Source organism: Zingiber officinale, chromosome 7A (assembly GCF_018446385.1).
Source record: "Zingiber officinale cultivar Zhangliang chromosome 7A, Zo_v1.1, whole genome shotgun sequence".
NCBI lineage: Eukaryota > Viridiplantae > Streptophyta > Magnoliopsida > Zingiberales > Zingiberaceae > Zingiber > Zingiber officinale.
The window spans coordinates 41,344,902-41,358,791 of record NC_055998.1 but is presented as its reverse complement, the minus strand read 5'-3'; the positions used below and the strand labels follow the sequence as shown (position 1 = coordinate 41,358,791).

General features: G+C 38.5%; 1 long non-coding RNA gene across 1 annotated transcript; it reads right to left on the bottom strand.

Annotated features, from left to right (window-relative positions):
• Positions 1 to 12,908: 12,908 nt before the first annotated feature.
• LOC122000077 lies at positions 12,909 to 13,547 on the bottom strand. The gene is made up of 3 exons (XR_006116926.1): positions 13,368 to 13,547; positions 13,072 to 13,287; positions 12,909 to 12,974 (listed from the first exon to the last, which is right to left on the bottom strand). It is a non-coding gene; the product is annotated as an uncharacterized LOC122000077 (long non-coding RNA).
• Positions 13,548 to 13,890: the final 343 nt, after the last annotated feature.

Sequence of the window (13,890 nt, the reverse complement as noted above, 5' to 3'; positions counted from 1 at the left end):
AGGCCCTAGGGGGTGGTAACACTAGGTGGAGGAAAACCCTAAGGGGAAGCAACCTTATGTACTAGGGGGAGGTAACCCTAGCTGGTGGAAAAACCCTAGGGGTGGTAACCCTCAGTCCTAGGGGGTGGTAACCCTAGGCAGAAAGTCCAGTCGGTCAAGAGGACAGGACAGACATCAGGTATGCTCTCCTTGTTAGAGTGTATACTGAAAGCCTAAACTTTTGTAAACATTTATTTTGAATAAAGAATCGCATTTGGTCAAATTATCTACATTTGTATGTAGTAGTTCAATTAATTTATATTGTAGATAACATAGTATGTGGCGTCACATACTAAAGATAATGTTATTAGTACCTTATAAATTATAAACAGTAGCTCACGACCAAAATGGAAAGGAACAAAACATTGGAAGGTCGTAGTGTAATTAGGTATTAGTTTATCTTAACTATATAATTACACTAGTACACTTAGAGTGTATTGAGTAGGACCATCATGTTGGAGTGTATACTTAAAAGTTTAGCTTTTGTACACATTTATTTTGAAATAAAGAATCACATTGGTCAAATGTTTACATTTATTTGTTAAATGTAATTGTTCAATTAATTTATATAGTAGATAACATGGAGTGTGGAGTCACACTTAGAAGATCATGTTGTCGGTTCTTTATAAATTATAAACAGTTGCTCACGACTAAGATGGAAAGGAACAAACCATCAGAATAGACGTAGTGTAATTAAGTATTAGTTTATCTTGACTAATAAATTACACTGATACACTTTAAGTATATTGAGTAGGATCATTTAGGTAAGTTCTTTTTGTACTGACTTAGTAAAAGAACTAGACCTTAGTTATTATAGAAGTGTGTGCTCTTAATCCTAATATAATAACAAGCATGTATATTTAGTATTTCTTTGACTTATCAAAGGGTGAGGTTTAGCTTGATAAATCAATATACTCGATAAGTTGGGAAATAATATTACTTATAGTATGTGTTGTTGATTATAGAAGGAATCTATGTCCTAGTTATCTAGGTTGAGAATGTCCCCAAGAGGAGCTCATAAGTATTGCCATATTAAACCCTGCAGGTGGACCTAGTCCAACATGACAATAAAGTTGGGTGGTACTACTCTTGTAACTAGATATTAATTAAATGAGTTGTCAGTAACTCACTTAATTAGTGGACATTCGTAATCTTAAACATAGGGAGACTAACATACTCATGATAAGAAGGAGCCCATAATGTAATTTGGGATTGGTGCGGTAGTGCGGTAATAACTCTCTAGTGGAATGAGTTATTATCGATGAACTTGAGTTGTTTGTTCAGGGCGAGCACGGGATACTCAAACTCATCAGAAGGCTAAAACCAATTTCTCCTCTAGGTCCCTATTGTAGCCTCAATAAAGCCTCAAGTCCATCCAAAGAAAAGCTTATCTTGGGGTCCAAGAAGGGGCCGGTTCATTGCTTGGTGACCAAGCAATGGCCGGCCCTTGCCTTGGGCAAGGGGGCCGACCGTAATATTTAAATTAGGAAGGTTGTTTTTGAATTTTTAAATTTCCTCAGATATTTACAATTTGTAAAAAGAGAGATTTTAAAAATTTATAAAATTTTCCTAATTTAAATTAGGCCACAAGGTTTTAAAAGAGAGTTGTAAAATTTATAAAACTTTCTTTTAAAAAGAAATATTATTAGAGATGTTTTAAATTTTAAAACTTGGTTTTAAATTTTAAAACTTCCCTTTTAATATCCACATTAAAAAAAAAGAGAGTTTGTAAAATTTTATTAGAAGTTTTATTCTTTTAAATTTTATAAAAAATTTTTTCTTTCTTTCCCTTTTAATAAGTGGCCGGCCACCTTGCTTGGTGCCCAAGCAAGGGGGCGGTCAAATAATTAAACATCAACAAATAGTTGTTTAATTAATAAATGAATCTAGGATTGATTAATTAAAAGGAAAGAAAAAGAAAAAATTAAAAGGAAATAGGAATGAGTCTATTTTTTTATAAAACTCTTTCCATAATTTTCCGTTGGGAAACTAATATAAAAAGGGGGGAAGGGGAGGCCGTGAAAAACATAACAATTGATATTGTGTTGTTGGACATCATCAAGTGGCCGACCCCTCTCCCTCTCTTCCCTTTGCTCTCTTTTGCTCCTTTGTGGTGGTGGCGGCCGAATTCTAGAGGAGGAGAAGCTTTCTGGGTGGTGTTCGTCTTAGAGGATCGTCGCCCACACGACGTCTAAGAGGAGGCGAGGATACGGCAGAAGATCTCGAGGTTTTTAGCATACAAGGAAGAGGTATAACTAGTATTTAATTTCCGCATCATACTAGTTAATTTTTCTTTGTATAAATACCAAATACAAGAGGCATTCGATTCTTGTTTTTCGAATTTAATTTCGATGTTGTGTTCTTTTTCTTTTTTCCTTGTGATTTGATTGTTCCTTTTGGTTAACCTAGAGTTATATAAGGAAATTAAATATTAACTTTCCTTAAAAGGCTTTGTCTAGTCGGTGGTGGTTGCTCCCATATCCAAGAAGGCCAAGTGCCTCGCCATATAGTACTGGAAGCCAATTTTGGAAACTAATATTAAATTGAATTTATAACCTAGGTGATTTGGATCAAACGTGTTAAGTTCCGCAGGAGATCCAAATCTAAACCTAAAAGAACATATAAGTTAAACTTGAAATCAAACGTGTTAAGTTCCGCAGAAGATACAAGTTTAACTTAAAAGAACACATGGTAGCTAGGAAAGGTTCAGATCACATACAAAATTTTTGTACAGTGGAGCCATTGGGTTTTCCGAATAGCAACCAACACATCAGAGGTCGTTTCTTTTATACTGACTTTATAAAGGAACAAAGACCTCAATTATTATGGAAGTGTGTGCTCTTAATCCTAATATAATAATAAACACATATATTTGATATTTATTTATTTAATTTATCAATGGGTGAGATTTAGTTTGATAAATTAATAAGCCCGATAAGTTGGGAAATGATATCACTTATAGTGTGTGTTGTTGATTATAGAAGGAAACTGTGTCCTAGTGATCTAGGTTGATAATGCCCCCAAGAAGAGCTCACAAGGATTGTCATGTTAAACCCTACAGGTGGACTTAGTCCGACATGAAGATAAGGTTGAGTGGTACTATTCTTGGACTAAGATATTAATTAAATGAGTTGTCAGTAACTCACTTAATTAGTGGACATTCGACATCTTGCAAGGCGTGGAACCTTTTGAGGACCAGAGGCGCAGCGGAACAAGGATCAAGATGGATGCGACAACTAGACCCGGTGGCAGTGGCCAAAGATGGCAGCAGCTAGGGTTGGCGATACACGGAGGACAGCAATAGATAAAAGCCATAATAGTTGAAAATTAGTTTTTCTATTAATTGTTTTTTATGCTGTGACTGTGTGTGCTTGTTAGTATGCATGTTAAGTAGGCTAGCATAGTCAAAATTTCTCACTTTAAATAACTAAGTGGGAGAGGGATTTATTTTTAAAATAAATTCCACGGTCTCCATTATTGGTTTTTAAGTGATGCAACAAGCTTGCGCGTTGGCTCTGAGTGCCTTCCTCCATATCGGATGAGCTTGTTTGCGGATCCCTAGATTAAACTTCCATTTTTGTATGACTATAGAAAGTTAATTAAGAGCGTGTGATCTTCTCCATCGGAAGGGGCACAATCTTATTAATGGACTTAGTGTCAAGTAATGGTATACACTTAGGCATGTCTAATAGTATCCTCCCCATCGGAGTCATTGTTATTATTCGTGTGACCAAAGGAAACCAACTATTAATTTTATTTGTCAAAAAGTTAGGTTGACAAGATAATAAAATTAATGGGTTAAACCCTCCTTTTACAAATGTTGAATTTGTATACGTCCACACTATCGTGGCATACAAAATTCACGGTGTTTTGAGGTGTTGGTTAATTTAAAATAGTATTGTTTGAGGAATCAATATTATTCTAAATTTAGAGTTCTGACCAAAAGTTATTTGTGATTCTTAGGATGACTTTCAACCCACTGGCCATTATACTAAAAGAGAATAGACTTACTGGTCTTAACTACATAAATTGGAAAAGGAATCTGGACATTGTTCTTATTGCTGAAAGCTACAAGTTTGTACTGACTGACCCTTGCCCTGATACACCCAATGGTGAATCTACCCAAGAGGAGATTGAGTATCATAGGAAATGGGTAAAAGCAGATGAGATGGCGCGGTGTTACATTTTGGCTTCAATGTCAAATGTATTGCAACATCAGCATCAAGATTTACCAACAGCCTATGATATTATGAACAATCTCAAGGAACACTTTGGTCACTAGGATCGGGCCTCTAGGCAAGAAGCCATGAGAAAGATAATGACGGCCACCATGCAAGAGGGTACTCCCATGAGGGATCATATCCTAAAGATGATGGCTTATCTAAATGAAATACAAATCCTTGGAGGGGAAATTGATGGGGAAACCCAGATCGATATGATCTTCCAAACGCTACCTAGAAGTTTTGAGCAATTCCGCCTGAATTACAATATGAATAAAAGGGTATATTCATTAGCGGAACTACTGACAGAACTTCAGGCAGCAAAATGTTTGTTTCGCCACAATTCTCAGATTCACTATGCTGAAAATGGTTCTACTTCTAAACTGAAAGGAAAGAAGAAGAAGAAACAAGTTGGCTCAGCAAAGAAAGTGAATAAATCTCAGAGTACAGGACCTAAAGCTGGAATAAAGAAGCCGAAGGGCAAGTGCTTCATCTGCAAGCAGTCAGGGCATTGGAAGGCGGACTATCCTCGTAGGAATCAAAACAACAAAGGTATATCTCATGCTCTGGTTGTTGAAACATGTTTAGCGGTGTTATCTACCAGCACCTGGTGTGTAGATACAGGAGCCACTGATAATGTCTGCAATTCTTTGCAGGGGTTCCAGGAAACCCGACGACTATATGAAGGAGAGATAACCGTCTACATGGGTAATGCTACTAAGGTGGCGGCTGTTGCAGTGGGAGACGTCTACTTATCTTTTATTAGGAATAGAAATTTGGTTTTAAGAAATTGTCTTTATGTACCCAGTTTTAGAAAGAATTTAATTTCAGTTTCTAAACTGTTTTTGGATGGATATTCAGTTTCTTTTAGTAATGATATGGTTATTAAGAGAAATAAAGTGATTATCTATTCTGGTGCATTGGTTGGCAATTTATATATACTTTAAATCTAATTTCCTCCACAAAGAAAAATATGGAAATTAATAACACATCTTCTAACTCAAATAAGAGAAAAGAACCTTCGGAAATGAACCAAGTATATCTTTGGCATATAAGGCTTGGTCATATTAACTTAAGTAGGATTCAAAGACTTATAGCTGATGGACTTTCGGGTTTATTAGAGTTGGAAAATTTTCCAACCAGTGAATCTTGCTTGGAAGGTAAAATGACCAAGAGGCCTTTTAAGGCCAAGGGGTATAGAGCCGAAGAAGTGTTAGGATTGGTTCATTCTGATTTGTGTGGTCCTATGTCTATCCAGGCGAGAGGTGGTTTTGAATATTTTGTCTCTTTTATAGATGATTATTCAAGATACTGATACATTTACCTAATGCGCCGCAAGTCCGAGTGCTTTGATAAGTTCAAAGAGTACAAGGCTGATGTGGAGAAATGACTAGGTAAAAGTATCAAGACACTACGATCTAATTGTGGTGGCGAATACCTCTTAGGAGAGTTTAGGAATTACTTATCAGAGGCTAGGATTCAATCCCAATTGTCCGTACCTGGTACACCCCAACAGAATGGTGTGGCAGAACGAAGGAATAGGACTCTTATGGAGATGGTTAGATCGATGATGAGTTATTCAGAATTACCAAATTCGTTTTGAGGATACGCTCTGGAAACGGCAGCACACATTCTGAACTTAGTACCTTCTAAATCAGTATCTTTTACTCCCACAGAATTGTGGAATGGGCGAAGAACTTGTCTAAGACATATTCGGATTTAGGGTAGTCCAGCACATGTGCTGAAACCAGATGCCGATAAGTTAGAATCTCGTACAGAAGTTTGCGTGTTTGTGGGTTATCCCAGAGGAACGAAAGGTGGTTTATTTTATAGTCCTAAAGACCAGAAGGTCATTGTTAGCACCAATGCCCAGTTTTTAGAAGAAGACTATATAATGGATCACAAGCCCAGTAGCAAAGTTGTTTTAGAAGAACTTAGAGAGGACACGTCTACTTCAGTACCAACAGTACAAGATGAAGTACCACAAGAGACTGCAACACATGTCACACATGATACACAACTATAGACGGTGCCTCGTCGTAGTGGGAGAGTTGTGAGGGAACCTGAGAGATTCATGTTTTTGGGAGAGTCTTCGGACTTGATCCCGGGTAAACATGAACCTGATCCCCGAACATATGACGAAGCACTCCAAGATATAGATGCAGTATCTTGGCAAAAGGCAATGAATTCTGAAATAGAGTCTATGTACTCTAATAAGGTCTGGGAGCTTATAGAACCACCTGATGGTATAAAAGCCGTTGGATGCAAGTGGATCTACAAAAGGGAAAGAGGGACAGACGGGAAGGTAGAAACCTTCAAATCTAGGCTTGTTGCGAAAGGGTACACTCAGAAAGAGGGAATCGATTATGAGGAGACCTTTTCACTGGTAGTCATGCTTAAGTCTATCCAGATACTCTTATCCATTGCTGCTCATATGGATTATGAGATTAGGCAAATGGATGTCAAGACAACTTTCCTTAATGGAAGTCTTGAAGAGAACATCCATTTGAAGCAACCATAAGGGTTCATTGAAAAAGTCAAAGAGCATCTAGTGTGCAAACTCAATCAGCCCATTTATGGACTGAAACAAGCTTTAAGGTCTTGGAACATCTGGTTTAATGAAGTAATCCAGTCATATGGATTTATTCAGTGTCCGGATGAGTCTTGTGTATACAAGAAGTGTAACAGAAACGTGGTGATATTTCTTGTACTATACGTAGATGATATTTTGCTAATTGGCAACAATGTCAAGGTATTGTCAGACGTAAGGGTATGGTTGTCCAAACAATTTGATATGAAGGACTTAGGAGATTGTGCACACATTCTTGGGATCAAAGTTATAAGGGATTGCAAGAAAAAAATGTTGTGTCTGTCCCAAGCTTCATATATAGATACAATCTTTGCTCATTTTAGCATGCAGAATTCCAAGAAAGGTTTCTTACCTTTTAGGCATGGAGTAGCTCTATCTAAAGAGATGTCTCCAAAGACATCAAAGGAGATAGAGGACATGAAAGCAGTTCCTTATGCTTCGGCTGTAGGAAGCCTTATGTATGCAATGCTATGCATGAGACCTGATATCTATTTTGTCGTGGGCATGGTCAGCAGATATCAGAGTAACCCTGGACAAGGACATTGGACTGCGGTAAAGCATATATTAAAGTACCTGAGAAGGACTAGAGATTATATGCTAGTTTACCAAGCAGACGATTTGCTCCCTGTGGGTTACACGGATTCAGATTTCCAATCAGATAGGGACAACAGTAAGTCTACATCAGGCTATGTGTTTACTTTAGGAGGTGGAGACATTGCATGGAGGAGTATTAAGTAGAAATGCGTTTCGGACTCAACCATGGAAGCTGAGTATGTAGTAGCCTCTGAGGCAGCTAAAGAAGCAATATGGCTCAGGAACTTTCTAATGGACTTAGATGTGATTCCTGGTTTGCCTAAAATCATCACAATTTATTGTTATAATAGCGGTGCAGTTGCAAACTTGAAGGAACCACGAGCTCATAAGGCAAGTAAACATATAGAGCGTAAGTACCACCTGATACGAGATATCGTGAAGCGAGGAGAAGTTGTCATCACTAAGATTACATCAGCAGATAACCTGGCAGATCCTTTCACTAAGGCCCTTCCAGCAAAAGCTTTCGATCGACATGTGGAGGGAATGAGAATCAGATGTATGGCAGCAGATATGGCAGCTTAGTCATTAGTATAAGTGGGAGATTGTTAGAGTTTACACTGAAAGCCTAAGCTTTTGTAAATATTTATTTTGAATAAAGAATCACATTTGGTCAAATTATCTACATTTGTTTGTAGTTGTTCAATTAATTTATATTGTAGATAACATAGTATGTGGTGTCACATAGAGAAGATAATGTTATCAGTACCTTATAAATTATAAACAGTAGCTCATGACCAAAATGGAAAGGAACAAACCATTGGAAGGACGTAGTGTAATTAGGTATTAGTTTATCTTAACTATATAATTACACTAGTACACTTAGAGTGTATTGAGTAAGACCATCAGAGGTCGTTTCTTTTATACTGACTTTATAAAGGAACAAAGACTTCAGTTATTATGGAAGTGTGTGCTCTTAATCCTAATATAATAACAAGCACATATATTTGATATTTATTTCTTTAATTTATCAATGGGTGAGATTTAGTTTGATAAATCAATAAGCCAGATAAGTTGGGAAATGATATCACTTATAGTGTGTGTTGTTGATTATAGAAGGAAATTGTGTCCTAGTGATCTAGGTTGATAATGTCCCCAAGAAGAGCTCATAAGGATTGTGATGTTAAACCCTGCAGGTGGACTTAGTCCGACATGACGATAAGGTTGAGTGGTACTATTCTTGGACAAAGATATTAATTAAATGAGTTGTCAGTAACTCACTTAATTAGTGGACATTCGACATCTTAAACACAGGGAGACTAACACACTCATAATAAGAAGGAGCCCAAAAATGTAATTTGGGATTGGTGCGATAGTTTAATAATAGTTCTCTAGTGGAATGAATTATTATTGATAAAATTAAGTTGTTTGTTCGGGGTGAACACGGGATGCTTAATTTTATTGGGAGACCAAAACCAATTCCTCCTCTCGGTCCCTATCGTAGCCTCTTATTTATAGAGTACTATACCCACCTATACCCATCTTCATACCCATGTTGTAGGGGCCGGCCAAGCTAGCTTGTGGATCAAGCTAGGGCCGGCCAAGCCTAGGTCCATGGGTGGCCGACCCTAGCTTGAACCCAAGCTTAGGTGGCCCGCCCTATAAAATTAAAAAAGAATTTTAATTTTAAAATTTTCTTATGTGAAAGATATAATTTATTGGAGAGATTAAAAATTAAAATATATTTTTTATAAGGTTCTACAAAAGATTAAAGAAAGGGATTAAATCTCTTTCCTTATTTGTAGATTGGAAAGATATTTTATTTTTCTTCTTTGTAAATTATTCACATATTGAAAAATTAAAATTATAGAGATTTCTTTTTATCAACCATGAAGGGGTTTTAAAGGGAAATTTTATTTTTTAAAATATCCGAAGACAAATAAGGAATTTTAATTGTTGATTGAAAATTGCCTTGTTTGCTCTTCATGAGGTGGCCGACCATGATATGATCAATTAGGAAATTTTATTTAATTTTTTCTTAATTAATTCATGTCAAGGAAAGTTAAGGAAATTTTATTGTGATTAAATTTTCTTATTTTCCAAAGCCAAGGATTATAAAAGAGGGGGTTTTGGGTGCCTTCAAGGTGAACAACCTCTATTATTTTCTCCCTCTTTTCTTCCTTGGTGTGGCCGGCTCTTCCCTTTCTTTTCTCTCCATCCTTGTGGCCGAAACTCTCTTCTCTCTTGGAGATCAAGGTGTGGCCGGATTCTAGCTTGGAGAAGAAGGAGAGAAAACTTGCATCCCTTGGAGCATTGGTGGTGGTTTCTCTTCATCCTTGGAGGTGCTCTTGTTGTGGCCGAACCTTGAAAGGAGGAGAAGAAGGTGCTTTGGTGGTTTCTCATCTCAGAAGATCGTTGCCCACACAACGGCCGAGGTTAGAAGAGGAATATAGTAGAAGACCTAGAGGTTTTTGTTTGCAAAAGAAAAGGTATACTAGTATTTAATTTCTACATCATACTTGTTTTATTTCTTTGAAAAATACCAAATACAAGAGGCATGCGATTCTAGTATTTCGAATTTGTTTTCGATGTTGTGTTCTTTTGTTTTTCTTTTCCTTGTGATTTGATTATTCTTTTTGGTTGACCTAAAGTTATTTAAGGAAATTAAATATTAGCTTTCCTTAAAAGGCTTTGTCTAGGCGGTGGTGGTTGTTCCCATATCCAAGAAGGCCATGTGCCTCACCATGCAGTCCTGGAAGCTAATTTTAGAAATTAATATTTAATGGAATTAATAACCTAGGTGATTTGGATCGAACGTGTTAAGTTCCGCAGGAGATCCAAGTCTAAACCTAAAAGAACAAATAAATTAAGCTTTGGATCAAACGTGTTAAGTTCCGCAGGCGATCCAAGTTTAATTTAAAAGAACACATGGTAGATAGGAAAAGGTTTAGACCTTTGTACAAAATTTTTGTACAGTAGAACCATTAGGTTTTTCGAGTAGCAACCAACACTCCTAAGTGGAGTAGGTGAGGACGTGTTCCCTGTAGAGGGAATAGTAGGCGTCTATTTGACCTTAGATTTTCGATCAAAAATCCAAAGTCAGAACCGGATAGTCCAGAGACTGTCAAAATATTTTTGTTGTTATATGTATTATGTGCTAACTTTGTTTTGCAGGATATATTATTGTCTTGTAGACTAACCTATCTTGCAGGGACAAAATAACACTTTATGCCTAGAATGAACAGTGTCACGCACCGAGAGTAAGGTTGTCCGACGAAAATCGGACAGCACCTCCTCTGTAGCAGTGACAAATGGAACCGGTACACATCACCAACAGATAATACATATGCAAATTAAATCACAATCACGCAGATAATATGCAGCGCACACGACTGTAAAATCAAACACAGCGGAAAACAATAATAACAAGTATAAGGTAACGAAAACTCACCGCGGGCCGGCCCGGCTTGACTCCTCGACAAAACAACCAAATACAAAATAACAAGTCCACAGCCCAATTATTACAATGCTAAATTCAAAAGTTTAACACAAAATAAAATGAAAACCAAAATCATAGTATCGTCCTCGAATGTGACGTGGAACTGGCGGACAGGATCTCCAGGCGACTCCATAAACCCTTTACCTGTTACCTGGTGAAATTACCAATATACGGGGTGGTGAGTATAAAGACTCAGCGGGTAATAGATAGATAGTGCATGAGTATAGTAAAGAACTAGAGATGCAAAGGTATACAGTCTCGTATGGAAATAGCAGATACTACAGTGATATCATAACAAGTGTCCATACCTGAAACCATATCCTAGGCTAGTGGTAGAAGGTAAAGTGTAGCAAAGTCCTGCTACAGTACTGCTCATAACTACATGGTATCATGTGAGGTATATACATGTCAACAGTAAGTAGGCCAGTGTCTAAACTCATATCACAGGTATAAATCTCAACCTATGTAAGCATAACAGCATAAATAAACAACAGCAGTATAATCTAGCAACAACAGTATAGGTAAGCAACAACAGCATAAGTAAACAACCAGCAGATATAATAACAACAGCGTATGTACGGATGGTCACCCCGCCCACCTCTCTGCACCACGACCCCTGTATGGTCGAGAGGCCGGATCGATGACAAACTGTACCACCCAAAGGCCGCCACTACTCTCGAGTGACCGGATGGACAGGTGCATAGTAGCTGAATAGCTACGTCTGCGACGGGGTCCCTGCTGCCGCAACTCCAGCCGCCACTACCCATGAGTGGCCGAGTGTGACAGGACAGGACAAGCGGCACGCTCCAGCTACCACTACCCATGAGCGGCCGAGCGTGCGGCCCAGGCCAACGACCGTCTCAACCACAAGGGAGCCAAAGTCGTCGGCTATGCATGCAATGACATGATGCGAAAATGCAGCAGTCATTATATATATATAAACAGAAACAGGTATGCTACATGAAGCCAGCATGCTCAGCAAGGTGTGTAAATAAACAGAAATCAAAGCAGGTAAACATGGTATCAGGTGTCCATATATCCAATACCTACTATCTAATGTCTGGTATCTGGTATCCAATACCTAGTACTATAGTATCTGCTAAATATCATGAATAGCAACGAGAGACTGTATAGATACAGAAACGAGTAGCTCAAAGATCGAGTGGAAGTATCAACCGCAGGAAGAATAAGAGTGGAGTCAAGATAGATACAGCAACTATCTGAACATAAAGCTCATGCACTAGGATCAAAATACTAAAGAGATAAAGCAAGAAGTACCCGCCTATATATGTCGATCGTGCCAAATGACCTCACATCGAGACGCTCATCTCGGATCAAAGTCCTGCAAATCACAATATGTATAATGTAGCTAATCAAGTGGGAACTAAATAACTAAACAGAATCCCTAATCTAATTAGGATAACGCTAATCGAACATAATCCTGGAGTAATCCCCCAATCAACCTTAATTATACTACAATCTAATTAGATTAGGTTTACGCATGAATCATCAATTAATCCAATATCTAATCCTTGAGTTTCTCAACTTCTTAATCAACATGAATCAACTCTACTTGTTTTATCTTAATAAAATGAACTAATTCCTTTCATCATCAATCATATCTACATTAGATTCTATAACCCTAATAACTCCATAGTCCAACCAATTTAAACAAACATAGATCAATGCTAACCAAACCACTACAAACCATGAAATCCGATCTCCATCTTCAACACTCCAACAGATTCATCCAACTCAAATCCTACAAATACAATATACGAGACAAAACTAAGGATATATAATCAATGTATCAACTATTAATCAGTCTAAACCGATCCAAACTCTTCCTTCATATACTTTAATTAAATCCAAGACAGACATGAACTACAATCCAATATATCTAATTAATAATGAATTATCCATCGTACTCACCGAATCTATCCACCTAATAACCACACACAAGCCCAAATCCACTCAAGCAACAAATCACAACTAAAATCAAATATAGTTCATACACGAATTTACCTTCTCAACTTACTCAAATCCAAGTAGGTTGCTCACATCTGTGGATTGTCCTCAACAAAGTCGGCCAGAGCTACAGAGGGTTAACCAACCTAATTAACACAAACTTCCATTCTAAAATGGAAATCCAGATCTCTACAAATTCAATTAAAATACCAAACATGTCTTACCTTCAATCCAAATCGGCAGAGGCTACTGTGTTGAAGAGGAAACTCTCCAGGCAAGCCTATAATCGTTCAATGATGATCTCGGTCATTGTTGTGAAGGATTAGGGATTTCCTCCTGATAGATGCCCTCCTCCCTCAATCATGGCCAGTGACAGCGAAGAGATGGCCTACCGGCAGAAGTATTTGGCTCCCAATAACCACTGTTAGTGGAGAGCCAAGCTACAAGCACAGGGAACATCTTCTCGTAACAAATGAATGGGGAAGAGTTCATATTAGGGCAGAGGGTGACAGCCACTCACAGCGACGATCAGAGGCGATGGAGACTTGAGGAAGAGGATAAATGGGAGAAGGTCGGAGCTGACAGTGGTGTGCTCCTCCGCAACCAACGGCTGGATCTAAGGAAGCTCAACACCGGCGAGATTGGGCAAAGGAAGGTTCGCGGCGGTGGTGTCGGCGAGATGAGGAGATCGGGATGAAAGAAGGCGCTCGAGCGAGGTAGCTGTGACAGGGTGGATCACCGGTGTCAGTGGCGCGAGGCTGGGTGTCCACGGCTAGGTATGGGAAGACGATGGCCAGATCTGCGCCGGTGACGAAGAGGAGGACTCGGCTCAGATCAATGCTGAGAGGCGGCCCGCGAGAGTTAACGGCGATGCTGAGGAACTGGAAGAAAACCCCGGCTGGCCGACGATCTGAGGATGATCGGTGTCGATCGGGCGGAAGAGGAGGAAGAGTCGGCGTAAGTGGGGAGAAGGGATCGGGCGGAATGAAGAAGGAATGGAGAAAAATTCGGCTTATAAACCTAGCCTAATTAAAACTTAGGTT